General features: G+C 39.8%; 1 protein-coding gene across 1 annotated transcript in view; it reads right to left on the reverse strand.

The window, feature by feature from the left end:
• Positions 1-17,261, reverse strand: part of PRKCD (protein kinase C delta) — an 83,771-nt gene extending 66,510 nt beyond the window's left edge. The window contains exon 1 of the mRNA XM_020796665.3: positions 17,129-17,261. The gene's annotated coding sequence lies outside the window, so the exon portion shown is untranslated. The remainder of the gene's footprint in view (positions 1-17,128) is intronic.
• Positions 17,262-17,572: the final 311 nt, after the last annotated feature.

Below are 17,572 nucleotides of genomic sequence, written 5' to 3' on the forward strand. Positions count from 1 at the left end.
CAGCTGTGCAAAATGTTTTCCCTACGGTGTTTTCGGCACTGATGCTTCGGAAGACAGAGATTTAAAATGGCTTCCCTATGGGCGATCTTTGCACAACGATGACTATTTTCCCCATTGGAAAGCATTAAATGGGTTTCAATGCATTCCAATGGGGAAACGCTTTTTGCAAGACAATGATTTTGCTAAACAGCAATTTCAATGGGACACATTATCATCGTCTTGCGGGGCACCACTGTATAAATAAAATTAATAATGTATTCTTGAAGGCTAACTCCTGTCCTCTGAAGATGCCAGCCACAGAGACTGGCAAATGTTAGGAAGAAAAACCTCTAGAGCATGGCCAAACAGCCCGAAAAACCTACAACAACCATAAAAACTAAAACTAAAACTAAAACTAAAACTAAAACTAAAACTAAAACTAAAACTAATAATAATAATAATAATAATAATAATAATAATAATAATAATAATAATAATAATAATAATAATATTTCTAAGTAACTGCTTCTAAAAGGACTGCATCATATTCAGCAGCATGCCTGAATGCCAGTTAATGCTGGCCTTCCAATGTTATTATTTTACTGAGTTTCTTACAGATGGTAATTAGAGATCCATTCATATAACCTGATGCTCTGAAGCATCCTTATACTAAGATAAAATAATTCAGATGCATTTATAAATGTTCAGTCACATAAAAGCTGTAATAGGACATTTACATCTTTGTCTCTTTCTTGTAACATCTCTTCTTACAGATCTGATTCTTCTAAAATCTGTTTTAGAATTTTGTGTATCTATAATTCAGTTTTTCACATTATAATTTAGATTTCTCCCATTATATTTCTTTATATAAGTGCTCTAAGATGCAACCCATATAATGATTAAAGAGTATACAGCATTTTCTATGTAACAAACCCCTCATAAATTGTGTGAATGCACCTGTCAATCCTATTCCCATTTCTCAAGGGCTAGAAGAAGAAAAAAAAAACCCTCATCTAATAGGAACGTACAATCCATTTTTTCTCCCCACAAACTGAGACAGAAGATTAATGCCATGGGACAGAAGTGCATACCAGTTAATATATCTGTTTTTCTTAATTACTCTTTTTCACTGTTTCAGAGGCTGGATATCTGTAATTAATTAATTCAGGATATGGGAACAAGGTTGAAAGGAGCTGAAGTCTATGGAAAGTTTGTAAGTTAAAAATTAGTGAGAACCAACACTTTTTTGGTGCAATTAGTGCTTGATCATTAAATACTTATTTAATTTAATTTTAAAAACTTTTATTCCGCCTTTCTCCTTAAAAAGAACCCAAGGTGGCTTTATTTTATTTCTTCCTATTTCCATTGGGTGGAAAAGTAACAGGTACAGTGGTGCCACACACAACGATGTTAATTGGTTCCAAAAAAATCAACGTTGTGTGAAACATCGTTCTGTGAAACACCATTTCCCATAGGAATGCATTGAAAACTGGTTAATCCGTTCCAATTGGAACGGATTGCCGTCTTTAAGTGAAAAAACCCATAGGAAACATCGTTGAGTGAAATAATGTTTCCTCCATTGGAATGTATTGAAGCCGACTCAATACATTTCAATGGCTCTGCGAAGTCCTTTTTCGCTCCTGTAAAAGTGCCTTACAATGTTTGGAACAGGTTTTAAATGCTTGCAATCGTTAGCCCACCTCCTGAACCCTATGCAAACTTAATTTGATGTTGTTCTGAGTCGTCCTTAATTTTTGGTGATTTTTTGAATTTTCTCTCATTGGAATGCATTGAACTTTCCGTCCAATGTATTCCAATGAGAGAAAATTCAGAAAATCACTAAAAATTAAGGACGACTCAGAACAACACCAAATTAAGTTTGCATAGGGTTCAGGAGGTGGGCTAACGATTGCAAGCATTTAAAACCTGTTCCAAACATTGTAAGACACTTAAAAATGAGCGAAAACGGAAGATCTTCAAAAGCACTGAAGCCGGCTTCAGTGCTTTTGAAGTCCTTTCCGATGTCCGTTTGGATCAAACTCTTGCCCATGGATCAAACTCGCTACCCACCCTTAAACAGCATTACGCAGTAAACAATGTTTACATGTTTTGACAAACAGAATAGAGGCAGACACAGTTTTTGCTGTACAAAAAGCAACGTGGAGTTGTTGGTAGCAATATCGCCTAACACATCCATCAAGGGATCATTGGTAATAATTATCAATACTCCCGTCCCCCAACACCAGTTCACTTCACTATAAAGTGCACTTTCATATTCCAAGTCAGGTACAAGGAAGGTCAAGAACCACAGGGAATATAGTTCAGCATCCATTTTTAAAAAAATTGTTCCATTGGTTCACAAGAGAGAGAAAAAATCTAAGGCCCACTGTCAGAAAATACATTCAATTAGGACTAGAAACTGGCATGAACTGGAAAACTGGAAGCAGCAGCAAAAAAAAAAAAAAAAAAAAAGAGAAAGAAAAGGGGGGGGGACCCAACATTCTGATCTTGATCATTACCAACAGAGAAGAACTGGTTGATAGGATAGCAATAGTGGAAACCAGGGATGGCAGGGCTGAACACATCCTCTTGGGATCTGTTACAGTCAGAAAAGGGAAAGCTAAATCTAGTAAGACATACATACTTGATCTTAGGACAGTCAAATTCAATAAGCTTAAAGAAATCCTGTGAAGGATCTAATGGTGAGAAATACTTAGTAAGAAGGGAGTTCACAATGGATGGAAGTTTCTTATACTGAAAGCACTATCATGCAGCAGTTCCTAAGAGAAAGGGAATTTGAGGCATTTAGAGAAACTGCAGTGACTACATAAGGAACTTTGAGGTTAACTGAAATTTAATATGGGCATGTGTAGGAAATAAAAGAAGGGGCAAATCAAGGAGAAAGAATACAAATGACTAGCTAATATTTGTAGGAAGTAAGTCAGGAAGGCTAATACTTACAATGAGCTCAGGCTTCCAAGAGAGATCAAATATAATATTTTAAAAGGAAGGCATTGGCTACATTTGGAGAATGCAGGAAATGGTACTTCTGGAGAGGTATAGTAATAAGTTGTGTTATGTGCTATCAAGTCAGAACCAAATTACTAGGGCTTTCAAGGCAAGAAACCACTAACTGATAAGAAGATATCAGACAAAAATAAAAGAAAAAGAAAAACATTAAGACGACAAAAAACTTGTGGCACCTTAAAGACAAACTGTTATATTTTAATGTTTACTTTTGAGGATCAAGTCCACTTCCTCAGACATACGTGACTTGACCTTGAAAACTCACATTAAAATACAGCAGTTAGTTTTTTAAGGTGCCATGTTTTCCTCTTATTTTGCCTGATATGATGGCACAGATTAACACAGCTACCTCTTCTAAAACTACAACTATGATAAGGTGATAGCAAAAAGAAAGAACATGGTGCAGTGAAAAGGCTAAGAGCAGTTTCAGCAATGATTTCCCATTTGTTCCAATTTTTCTAGCTGACATCTGTGGATAATCATTGCATACTGCTCTGCCATAGCTTCCAACTGTACATGTTTGTCCTATTTTAAGTGGTGTTTGTAACAGCATTTTGTGTCCTCAGTTTCATAACTGTGGTAGTTATGATTATGCATCCTGCAACAAACACTAACGTTTGCTGTTTGACCATCTCAACATTTAAATGTCTTAAAAATTAAAATCTTAGAAGCATGTTAATAAAGCAGAGAAATGTTGAATTCACATACTGAATAGCTGATACAAATGCAGCTAAACTCTCTGCAGCATTAGATTAGTTTAAATGTATACATTTAAACAGATTTAGGATGCAATCATAAACACCTGGAAGTACACGTCATTAAATTTAATGGCACCGACTTCTGTGTAGGAATGTGATGTGAGATGCAGGAGACTATTAATTCACAGAATTATGCTGCACAGCATGCTTAGAATATATGACTGGGTTGGCATAATTCTATGAAAGCAGGACCACATAGTTGGAATGTATTAAAACATTTTTGTATTGCAGCTTTTATCATGCATGCTTCATGAGGATCGGTGCTTGTCATAACTGAAGACTTCTTATTGTCAAATCCAAAGAAGCAGTAGCTACGTACTATATAGATAAAACATAAGCAAAGTTGAATTGTAGATTCTTATTCAATTAATTTGACTGACATTGTTGACCCCAAATTACACACCAACATTGGAACAACTGATTGGTTCAAAATTGGGAAAGGAGTACGACAAGGCTGTATATTGTCTCTCTGCTTATTTAACTTACATGTAGAATACATCATGTGAAAGGCTGGCCTGGATGAATCCCAAACTGAAATTAAGAGTGCCAGAAGAAATATCAACAACCTCAGATATGCAGATGATACCACGCTGATGGCAGAAAGTGAGGAGGAATTAAAGAACCTCATAATGAGGGTGAAAGAGGAGAGCACCAAAAATGGTCTGAAGCTCAACATCAAAAAAACTAAGATCATGGCCACTGGCCTCATCACCTCCTGGCAAATAGAAGGGGAAGATATGGAGGCAGTGACAATTTTTACCTTCTTGGGCTCTATGATCACTGCAGATGGTGACAGCAGCCACGAAATTAAAAGACACCTGCTTCTTGGGAGGAAAGCAATGACAAACCTAGACAGCATCTTAAAAAACAGAGACATCACCTTCCTGACAAAGGTCCACATAGTCAAAACTATGGTTTTTCCAGTAGTATGGAAGTGAGAGCTGGACCGTAAAGAAGGCTGGCCGCCAAAGAATTGATGCTTTTCAATTGTGGTGCTGGAGGAGACTCTTGAGAGTCCCCTGAACTGCAAGGAGAACAAACCTATATATTCCGAAGGAAATCAACCCTCCTGAAGCTGAGGCTCCAATACTTTGGCCATCTCACAAGAAGAGAAGACTTCCTGGAAAAGACCCTGATGTTAGGAAAGTGTGAAGGCAAGAGGAGAACGGGATGACAGAGGACAAGATGCCTGGACAGTGTCACTGAAGCTACGAACATGAATTTGACCCAACTCTGGGAGGCAATGGAAGACAGGAGGGCCTGGCGTGCTCTGGTCCATGAAGTCACGAAGAGTCGGACACGACTTAATGACTAAACAACAACAACACACCAACATACATTTTAACATGAATTAACTAGTTATCTGAAAATATATGTAGAAAATATAAGCATTTCCACCACTCTTGTCTGTTTCTTAAATGTATGTGCCCTGGGCTTTTTGGTTAAATCCATGTTACTTTTTTTAAGCATGTGGAAGGCAAATGGGGCAACATTCAACATCTTGTAACTGGCAAACAGAGTCCCTGCTGGTATTCTCAAGAGCATACTATTTAAATGGGGCATGCATTCCCCAAGAATCACAGCAGGAACTCCATTATTGCTGACTGGAAACAAGTGAATGCTATGCTATTTGCTTCTGCACAACAGGATCACACTATTATGTCCTATAGAGATACCTCCATGAACAGATCCTGCCCACGTTATGCCCTTGTATCCAGCAATCTTTACCTATGTTTTCATATACAAGCTTCCCTATCTTTTCATTTCGAGTGCTAGTCATTCAGAAGTGGTAGTTTATCTCAGTTACTCGAGACAAGAGCTGGGAAAAGTGCATCAATTTCCATTCATTCCACTCATATGTCACTGACTACCAGCAAATATTTTTAAATGACTATTTAATGATATTTCCAACAATTCAATATACATGTAGAATGTCTGGGTTAAAATCATAAACACCTTGGTACAATCACCCTAATTTTCGGTCTTTAACATCATTCCAAATGACTTTTCAGATACTTAGAAGCAAAACTATAGAAAACATAAGTAATGATAATAGGAACATTGCCTTCCACATAATCTCAGATTGACAGTTCTTAATAATACTGAATGACTTGGAAACCTATGTTTCAAGAAAACTTTGGTTTTACACGCTATTATAGAACTCTGATTCAAATCAGCCATGACACTCATTAGTTCACATTTGTCTTCTCATATTTTTAGCCTAAATAACTTCAAGGAAAAAAAATGGACTAGTGGTTACAGATGTTATCTTGAGTGCCTTAGGGATGGAAAGAATAGAAAAGAAGAGAACAAAACAAATGAGCAGAGACCAACTGCTGACTTACCCTTACATAAGTGAAATGGCATTGTCTCATGGTAACATTTTTGCTCTTAATGAGGTGCTATCTGCATTTGGCAATGCAATTTACAGTGTATTTCAAGTGTGAATGCTTTAAGAATAGTGGACCATTTTTTTTAATTGTTCAAATACCAAATCCTAAATTCCCATAACTATACTGAAGAAATACCATGTACCATAGTAACATTCAGCTTCTTCCAAATGTTTTTTTCTGTACTTAAATACTACTGGGTGACTGTCTTAACATTATATTTTATCATTTGCTCTTTGTGGCCCACCCAGAAAACTACGTTACCAAGTGCTTAATATAAATATTGTAAGGAAAAAAGGAAACAAATATTCACACTGTAGTCTTCAAGGCAACTGAGGTAAAGCAGGTTGACTTCGGTGGTTACCTAGAGATGAACTTGTTTTCTAGGGACCATCTCCAAGTCAGTTTTCTAAGTAATATCTCACATGCTACGGCAGGACAAGGAAGCAGAGAGCACAAGCCTCTTTCGAGACGGTGATACTTCCCTGTTGTGTTGCAACACTTGATTAATAATCCAAAGTGAACGAGAGGCACTGGACATTACAATCTAAATTGGAGAAGAACTATGGAGGCTGGGGAACAGAGATGGTGATAGTTTGGTCTTGAAACTGCTGTAATAAACCACCAACTCTCTTTCCCCCCTCCCCCACCAAACATTCTTTATTTTTTCATGTTTGGGAACATTTCATTCTTCAACACTTTGGTGGGAAAATGAACTGTAAATGGCAGTATCAAAAGACCTATAAGAAAACAGAGCTAATTCAGCACATTAGAATGTAAAGACAATTTAGTTTGTTGGCGGTGCGATGCTGATCTCCTTGTACATACGTTGTGTGTGGGTGATGGTGACCAAAAGCAAGCCTAACACAGGTCATTCTTTAGACCTGTATTAAGTGTCTAATCATTCTCGCAGCCCAATCTCATGCTTGATTTTATATGTGGGTGAGGGTGTGCAGGTGTGGGTGTGAATATAAATACAGGTACACACACTCATTTACGGGAAGCTTCAAGAGCAAAACTGTTAAAAGTAGATTTCGTGATCATGAAAATTCATACATTATGATACTGTACTATGGCATTCACAGACCACCCAATTCAAACACCAATTAAAAAAAGCAAATACTCCAATAAATAAATAGTGTATTAAATTATTTTAAGAGAAGCTCAATTATTTTTAATAAGATGAAACAAACTAATTTATCAGTAAACAGAGTAACTACTATTAATCTATTAATAAATTGACTTCTTTGCTAAAAAGCCACAAAAGCCATGTACAAGAATTTTTTTAATACCCTAAAGTTAGTATGGTTTTCAAAGCGGTATGTGTTAATATTTTTTTAAAAACTGAACAAGTGACAGACACAATTCTGATTCTGAATTGTGTATGATACTGTAGAATGGCAAGTCAGGCACCAACTGAAGAACAAAGTGAACTGCTGAACATCATGGACTCGTGATGCCAGATAAGGAGTGCTGTATGCTGAGGAAAGCATCCAACAGATAAAACTATTGATTTGGCTTTAATTTGTCTAAAATTGGCTGTTTCTGGTGTTTACCTAATTTTTTAATCCCAACTCTGATGGAGGCTTGCCATGCCTCTGGGTTACCTTGCTTTCCCTAGTCAAATAGAGATTCTTTGGGTTTCAAAAATAAGGCAGAAGGGGGAAATGAGGCAGGTCAGAGTGCTTGGTGGCCCTGTGTTCAAAGAGTTAGGTGATCAATTCCAAACTACTGAGTAAGGAACAGTTTGAAACCGTACCCTCCCCGCCCCGCAGCCCTCTTGCAGACTGCAACTGTCTCTATCTAAGAAGCTAAGCCTGGTCCCAATACTGACCCTGAGACTTTGGGACTTTAATAAAAACTTATAATTTTGGAGCTGCCCACGGTAACTTGGTGCAGAGCCTGAGGAAGATGAATTATCATTGAAAGCTCGCTGTTTTTGTTTGTTTTAGTGGTCCAATAAAGGTATCACCTACAGTGGTGCCTTGCTTGACGAGGATAATTTGTTCCGCTCGAATCGCTGTTAAGTGAAATCCTCGTCAAGCGAAACAAAAAAGCCAATTGAAATGCATTGAAAAATGATTCAATGCGTTCCAATGGGCTAAATACCTCACCGTCCAGCGAAGATCCTCCATAGGGCGGCCATTTTCGGTGCCTGTAAAGCGGGAAATCCGTCCTAAAACACAGCGGGGAGCCATTCTGCACAGCAGGTGGCCATTTTAGAGACACCGATCAGCTGTTTTAAAATCGTCGTCTAGAGAAAAATCGGTTCCTGAAGCAGGGAACCGATCATCGTTAAGCGATTTTCCCTATCAAAACATCATTTTGTGATCGCACAAACTTCATCGTCAAGCGGTTTCATCATTTAACGAGGTAATCATTAAGCGAGGCACCACTGTATTCCCGTAATTCTGATTATTTATTTTTTTGGACTTATATACTGCCCCATAGTGCTACAAGCACTCTCCGGGCGGTTTACAATTTTAATTATACAGGCTACACATTGCCCCCCCCCAGCAAGCTGGGCACTCATTTTACCAACCTCGGAAGGATGGAAGGCTGAATCAACCTTGAGCCGGCTACCTGGGATTTGAACCCCAGGTCGTGAGCACAGTTTGAGTTGCAGTACAGCATTTTAACCACTGCGCCACGAGGCTTAGGTAGCAATTCTGATTAGGTACTGATCTTTCAGTATCAGTGGAATGCATTCTTGTACCAATTGAAATTTCTGGACCCTTTTCAAGTATAGCCCCATGCAAAACATAGGGAAATAGTCCAAATACGGTATAAACCAGGCATAGATAACTAGTCCCAAATCGCACAGATTCAGAAGAGGACACAACTAGCTTGTTACAACTGTTCGAATACACTCCATGTTGACTATCCCACCTGGAGATCCAAGGATAGCATAGAAATAGTGAACACTTCCAGGCGATGAATGAGATCATTAACTCCCCTGGGACTGGCTGTATTCCCAAGCCAGGCTTTCTATTGACCAACAGCACACTTTTCTTATCTTGACTTTTTCAGCCCCATCCATTTAACACAAGATAGTCCAAAATAAGGTGTTTTTTTTTAACAACTTGAATAAACAAAGCCACTTACAACTTCATGATACTGGAGCCACTCACACCTCAGTCAGGAGAGCATTCCATAACTCTGGGGTCATCATGACAAAGGCCCAGTCTTCTATGTTCATCACTCAAATCAATTTTATATGTAGGGCCTCTGAAGGATATTGCAATGTCTGTGCATGTTTGTATAGGTATAGGCATAATGCAGTCCCCTGTTATCGCTTCTAGCATGAGCAGGGATTGGACATGCACCAGTAGGCAGTGATGCAGATACAAAATTGATATCATGGCTTCTGATCTGACTGACCTCCCAACCAACATCTAGGTGGTTGTCTTCTGCACTGAGTTTCTGAACTGTCTTCCAAGGGCCAGAATGATTTCAGTTTGCTTTGTGAAAGGTCATTTGACAGTATGATTTATTTCAGTGGAAAGCATCCTGGGAAACACATTTAAATATTAATTTACTGCAAGATGTTTGGACAGGAATATGGAATAAATATCCATATAAATCAGTATCCGCTGAAACAAAAGAAATGGTTCTGAAAGTTACTCACAGATGGCATCTATACCCTATGAAGCTACATAAAATCCACAGGGATATATCAGATAAGTGTTGGAGAAAGTACTGACTAATCAAAAAATTATTGCAAATGAAACATTACTGTTATTTTCAGCATTTACAGGGGGAAATGAGAAACTACTTAATAAGACCGAATTGGAAAAATTATAGAGACAGCAAGGTGTGAGATTTTTAAAAGCTGGAAAAATGCCCCAAATTTTTCATTACAGACATTTTTGAAAAGGATATGGCAAATGCTTTTGATGGAGAAATTGACCAATAAGCTCCTAATATACAGAGGAGAAATAAAGCATAGTCATTTTTTGAAACTTGGAAACCTTCATTAAAATACACCAATTAACTGAATTAGAAGTCAGACGATTCAGGAAATAATCTAGATTGCTCAGATTGTTGGCCAGTAACTTTCTAGGATGGAATGGGGATTCAAGATTAACTGTAATTTTGTTAAATGGTGTGAATAGCTGGTGTTTAGAATGTTTAAATAGTTTGTAAATAAAATGAGTAGTTAATTGTATTATCTGTTTGTAATGTGACTGAACATCTAAATTAAAGTTTTGTTATTAAAATTTTAAAAAGTGATTAAGATCACCAACAATTCAAAGAGTGACATTTTCCTACCCCAATACACAGACAATCAATTAACAGAGGACTATGACTCTATAAGAGGACTAAGCACCTCACATGAGGCCTAAAAACATCTTGAACTTTCACCAGGACAGCCACAAAGTTACTCAATGTCATAAAGTAATGTGAAGATTGGTAGCACCTTACAGATTTCCTCTGCCCTTCATGTACCAAAATCTCTCCTCTCTTTCATTAATCATTGCTGCTAACCATAGTGAAAGCAAAGTCATTTGCAAATTCATTTTTAGTCATGGCTGCAAACTGAATTAGCAGTTCTACTACAGCTACTAATCTAAATGTATACACTATTAAGTAAGTGGAGGGTATAAAATTCACTAAGGGGACACTACAATTTTTTTCTAAGCTGAGATATGGCTCATTCAGTTTGCAGCTGTGACTAAAAATGAATGTGCAAATACATTTGCTCTCACTATGGTTAGCAGCAATGATTAATGAAAGAGAAGGGATTTTGGTACATGAATTGTATTAGGAGACTAGATAATGTTTTGACTGTACAAGGACTTAGCAAGAACTTGAATTGAACAGCAAAATAAGATAATCAACTACATAAGCATATTCTTTTACTCTTAACTGGCATTTAAAGCTATCTCATATCTTAATTTGTAAATCTCCCAAAGTACAGTAGTGTTTCCACTAACGGTCAGTATATCAAACAAACCAACAAACCTACCATCCTCTGTGTTTAGCAGCATTTCAGCTGTTTAAAGGAACAAAAGTAGATTGTACAAAGAACAGTATACTTAGGATTAAGTATAAATTAAGTATTTTGGAAATATTTACTATGGCATTAGTAAACACAATGAGGTAGAAATCTTAGTATCATGTTGTCATTAAATATCATTTTAAAAAACATTAATCACAGTATTGTACTATCATTGCAAGAAAAAGGTTTAAACATAACCAATACCCTACCATAAACTTTTTCAAAACCATTACTGAGCATTTTCATAAGCAAGCTGCACAATAGAGAAATACAATGCTTCAAACCATATTTCTACTTAGACCAACCTGGACTGAAAATCTGACAATATGTTTGTAGGGTCTTTGCAAAAATAATTACATGAAAGAGATCGTACATAAACAAGCTTGTTAGCTGTACTGATACAGGGCTTTACTTCTACATAGGAGGATTGTGCTGTACCTTTCTTGCTCTACATAATTCTATATTAAAAATAAATCTAAAGATACTTGAGTCTGCAATGGAATAAGCCAGTTTCCAAGGAGTAGGTCCCATGGAACTCAATAAAACACATGTCTGATTGGTTATGTAGAAGACTATGATGCAAGAAAAACACATAATGCAAGAAAAGTAAGTTCAACTAAAACTGAAAGATTTAATTATTTTATAGAATCATAAAGTATCATATAGGAAATATAATATCTAATATGGCATGGAAACCTAATATCTAGTATGGTTCATTATATGGCAACTCACACAGCAGATTTTTATTTCTCTCTCACACACACATACAGAATTACCTTCTGTGCTTTGATCACTGCACTGAGAAGTTATATAGAAGGTAACGGGATGTTTCTACCAATAAAACTCATAACACTTCAGAGAGAGCGTATATACCGAGACATCTGAAAGGCAGGGCCATAGGTACCTGGCTTGACCTCAAGGAGGACAGACCTTCAGGTGGTACAACGCTAAATGCTGTTTTGCTAGTACTGGTAAGGTGAATCTCAAGGCAACATGGGAACACCAAAAGTGTTCCTTCCAAGAGGTGAGGCAATCCCTGAGGGAAATTGGCAGAAAACAGGAGAACTTGGAACCTGTCACAATAGGTTACTTACTAACTTACTAACAGTCAGTACAATGCTTAATTTGACTTCAGCAAAACCAACTACTTTTCAGCAACAGATACTCCTCAGATCCTACTTGGGGAATTCAGGTGTTGGAAGACAGAAGATCTGTTAGGATGCCATAGAGAAGTAATAATATTCTGGTTGTTAAACACATTTCCTTTTTTCAGAACAGAAAATTCCCCCTATTTGGAAACTGCTGTGGACTGCACTGCAAAAGTAGACTAGAAGAAGAAGCTATAAAGTTAGTTATCCTCTGCAGGTGGAAGATCGATCAGCTCAGGATGCTGTACTGTATTCTGATAAGGATTATGTCAACCCCAATCCCTAAAATTTAAGGCTTAAAGAAATTGAAGACTCCTTGGTAAGTCTGTATGCCCTGACCTACCATTTCACCAACATTTGTCTCCTGTTTATCATGCTGCCCTTTCATCTGTCCACAGAAAGATTAGGATCACGAACACTAGAAAGACCACTGTTAACAACATTTTAATAAGCACATTCATTAAAAAAGCAAAAACATGTTATGGCCAAAACCCTCTTGAATATTTAGGCATGCACAGAAGTCGACAAGGTGCCAGGCACATATGGAGGTTTCAGTGAAGTAAACAACCAGGTGCTTGACTTACACGCTACTAGTTGTGACAGCTTCTGTGATTCCTTTTGCTCATGCATAAATATTCAATAGGGGTTTAGCCTTTGACCTTCTTACGTTATTTTGAAGCTTTTTCATTCCTACCTATGAACCATACTATTATCAATTTTGCTGATATTAATCGTATTTTAATGAACAATTTTTGACATTGTGATAAGAGCCTTTGCAGGAAGTGGACAGGAAATACTACACCTGTAAATATAAGTAACTGTAATTCCTGAATAGATAAAACAATGTGTCGCAGACCACTGCATTCCAAGAAGGTCATACTGGTAGGTTGGAACTCTTGAGTTAAATCCAGAGCTATGCTAAAGGAAGTCAAGAATTGCAACAGGGATTTCTCTTACTTCAGCTAAGTATCTGCTTCAGAGCAAATCAGGATCTACTGCTGGACTCTTAGCCCTAGTATTGTATTTCATTTGGTAACTTGAAACTCTCAAGGAGGCTGCGTCATAAACTTACACTGCCGTCAACTAATTAAATACACCTTAATCAATTGTTAGAATTAAATTCAGTAAATTAATAAAATTAGCATGAATACACTTAGGAATAAAAACAGTCTTAAAAAGAAGTCCAGTGATTGCCTGATTGCCTACAGGCTCAATTGAAGGTGGTGGCTATTATTTTTAAAATTCTAAATGGCTTAAAACCGAAATACCTAAAGGAACATTTCTTCCCAACATCAGTTCCACCATTGTCCAAATAACTTCTGCAGAGGTCTCCATAACTTTTCAACAAATGGAAAAGTCATTTGGTAGTGCTGCAATAGTTATGGTACACCCTCTCTAACATGGTTTTCCTGAGGCCAACACTGAAACTATTGCTGCCTCAGGCAAAAATGATCTTCATTTACACAGAGGTCTTCACACTGTAAGTTTGAAATGTTTTTTTCAAATGTTGTGTGTTTCATTACTGGATTGATACTCAAAACATCACCCTAGCACCCTAATCAGGATGAAGCTATATGGATATGTAGATGTCTTAAATGAATAATAAATGGAATTATCTATAATATTGGTCATTTGCATCAAACCACTCACCAGATTACTTTTCAAGTACAACATGCTGCTTCAGCTGCTACCACCAGAGCTAAAGCACATTTATATGCTTAGACTATCAGATAAAGAAACTTACCCAATTAAGGTCATGCTGATATTTAATGAGTAACAATATCAGATGGCAACCTTCTCCTGAATCACATCAATAGCACTCAAGGCGATTTCACTACTCCAGAATTTAAAAAATTAGCATTCTGTGCACTAAATTCAATTTAATTCAAGGTATGTAACTTGCTGTAAAATTACCGAAGCATTTAAAACAAATGTACTTCAGTTGTAAGCCCAAGATGCACGTACACATACAGATACACACAATGCAACTGTAACACTTATTTAATACATTCAAATGCTGCCTTTCCCAAGGTGCTCGAAACATACTCACTCACTTTATTCTTACAGCACTACTATTAGAATGGTGCTTTGAATCTCAGCCTCCAAATACTAAGCTTACATTCTGTGTCAGTGATTTCCAACCTTAGGTAACTCAAGAATTCTTGAACTGCAACTCCCAGAAACCCTGGCTAGCATAGTTGACAACAAAGGCTTCTGATGAAGTCCAAAAACACCTTAGTTACCCAAGGTTGGAAACCACTGTTCAAAACACTAAACCACCATGGCTCTCACGGAGCATGATTTATATCCACATGCATGTTGACATCATTTAAGCCCATGATTCTCAACCTTTGGTCTTCCAGGCATTTCAGAATCTCAGAATCCCTGAGTGGCTATACTGGGTGGGACTTCTAGGAGCTGAAGTTCAAAACATCTGAGAAGCACGGATTTAAAAACAACACTGAAAATGTGCTCATTGGTGTTTCACAGCAAACAAACCAACTCTTCTAAAAAATATACATGTAGAATCTACAAGTTGGTTTAGATATTAAACCTAACCAGATGTGATGGAGGTGTGTAGGATTCTAGAAAAAGATAAATACATTGCTTAGTTTAACATAGTGTACTTCTTTATCCTTCCAGTAAGCAGACGGCTATAGAGTTTCCACAATCTGCATTAAATCTGACTTACAGATACAAATTGCATCAATCCATATTATTCCCAGACCTTTCTGAGCTAAATTATACACTTCTTATTAGTTCCCCAGACACAGCTTAGAACATTTCCTGGAACTAATCATTTTATGACCAAAGCATGGGCTAACAGTTATTTGTAACTATTTCATTTAGAAATATAATTGCTATTTTGACAGGAAGAAGCAACAGATTGCTCAACACACTGCAAAAATCCCATCTCAGGAGAAGCTGATTAATTTATGTCTATTTATCTTACAGATACCTATCCTGCTAACATGAGTGTCACCATACAGACTTGCACAGAAGCAAGAAGTCCTTTGTATGTGGCTACACAGGATGATAGGGATACTACAGCACACTCTGAAGTCCTGCATTTAAAGACATTGGCCACCACTACTGCCTGCCTGTCATAACCAAGACATTCCCAAGCAGATCTGGCACAGCATCATAGTTATTGTTGTTGGGTGCTCACAAGACGCTGGACTTGTCTGAGACAGATCGCATGGACATCTAGTTCAATGCCCTGCCCAAAGAGAAGAAAGACAGTTCATTCACTCATCTCAGAAGATGCAGTCCACCAGAAACAAGCAACAGGTGCAACACCAGAAGCACACTTGCAAAGAAAGTACAGTAACTGGAGATGACTGACACAAGCAACTCTAGCCACACATTGCATTATTATAAAGCAAACATCCCATCCACCCCAAACTAAAACAAATGCCAGTGAACACTTGCCAAAGTGGCCTAGAGAAGCAGGAAAAACTAAAGCAAACACTTTCCTACGAAACCACTGAATACACTTCTTTCGGGTTTGGAAAGGTGAAAAGGAGGTGGGAGTTATAGCGATTCTAATGAACCACAACTGAGGCATCCAAGTATAAATCACAATCATAAACCCAATGACTACTTTGCCACTGCAGCAACTGATCATCCTCTCTTCTACAAACACTGGCTGACTGAACAAGCCAAAGGAGCAGGCAAACAGAGAAATGTTGAATGCTTCTCTTCCCCGAAGGTAAATCTTTCAGCATTAACATCTGTATACACTCCCCCATATCTTCCATGGTCTGCTGAAGTTCACACCCCACGAAATGAAAAACCACCCCTTAAAGACCCTGTTTCAGATACTGCTCGAGACCACTTTTGCACGTGCCTCTGAGGGAGCCTGAAGGTTTCTATCCCAAACGTGCATCTGTTGACCAGCTTAATCCTCCTCCCCTCTACAAGAGTGCTAACGAATAAGGGCAGGGAGCTTCAAGAAATTGATAGACTGCAGCAGCGATTTTGCCACACAAGCATACATACATACATACATAGCAACAGAGCAAGTATTTGCAAGAAAGGTCCAAACATCTTTCAGCTGGCCAAGTTCCCCACTCCACCGCTCTCCCCCACCCCCCAGACAGGAGGGTGATTTTCTTGAATTTGGCTGATTACTGAAAGAAAACATGGAGGCTCATAAAACGAGGAAGTGCTGGTAGAGCCAATCCTCAGACAGATGTTAACCCTGCCTTGGTCTACAGCCAGGCGGGCGGGCGCCCCCTCCTCGGCATGACCCGGGAAACTCCGCGGGCGCCTGGCTCCGTGGCGGACTCTCTTCTCTCGCTTCCCCCGCCCCGCCGCCCCGCCCGGGACTGCGAAGAGGAAAGCAGGAAGGAGGGAAAGCGAGGGCAGCTCTTCGGAGCCGCTTGCACAGAGTGTGCCGCCCAGCCCAAAAGCGAGAGGCGGGAGACAAGAAGCTGCTCGCCCTTCCGAGGGAGGAACTGGCGCGGCTGGGAGCCCGAGCTGCCGGGGAGTGGGGGGGTGGTGGGGAGGCTCGCCGACCTCGGGGTGGGAGGCGACGGAGATGCTCCAGCCCTTCGGCGCCCCCTCCCCAAGAGGAAGCGCCGCTTCTCGCCCTCCTGAGGAGGAGGAGAGGAGAGGGGCTGCGCGAATTCCGCCCGCCCGCCCGCCCGCCGGCGCGGCTTCCTCATTCACTGAGGGGGCCCCAGCGAAGAAGCAGGAACTACCACGCCAAGAGCGGAGCTCCTGCCCTCCTGCCCTGCCCGCCTCTCCCCTTCCTCGCCACCTCCCGCAAGCGAAGCCTCCTCGCAAGTAACAACCCGCGCGCCAAAAAAAAGTCCTCACCCGAAGGGTCCCTCCCGCTCGCTCGGCGCTCCGAGGCCAAGAGCGCCGCTCCGAAAAGTGACTGCCCGTCGAGCAGGGCTGCCTCTCGGCGCCTCGGGTCCGCCCTCCCTCGCTCGCTCCCTCCTTCCCTCCCCTCGCTGGCGCCTCCCCTCGCCTCCCGCCTCCCCCGCCTCAGCTCTACCCGGACGCGCTCACCTGCTGCTGCTGCTGCTGTGCCGGGGACGACGCCTCGCCGACTGTGGGCAGCCCGGCCCGGGAGGCTCCGGCGGGGAGGCCGGCCGGCCGGTGGGCGGGGAGGCTCTGCCTTACCTCAGGGAGAAGGGAGACGGGAATCCCCTTGGTCCACAGTCCGCCGCAAGCAGGGACCCCAGAAAGCGGCCGCTTGGGGTTGTTTTTTTTTGTTCGTGGCTGTTGAGCTTTCACTTAGGCTTTCTGGGTCTCGGT

The sequence above is a fragment of the Pogona vitticeps genome, chromosome 2 (assembly GCF_051106095.1).
Source record: "Pogona vitticeps strain Pit_001003342236 chromosome 2, PviZW2.1, whole genome shotgun sequence".
Taxonomy (NCBI): domain Eukaryota; kingdom Metazoa; phylum Chordata; class Lepidosauria; order Squamata; family Agamidae; genus Pogona; species Pogona vitticeps.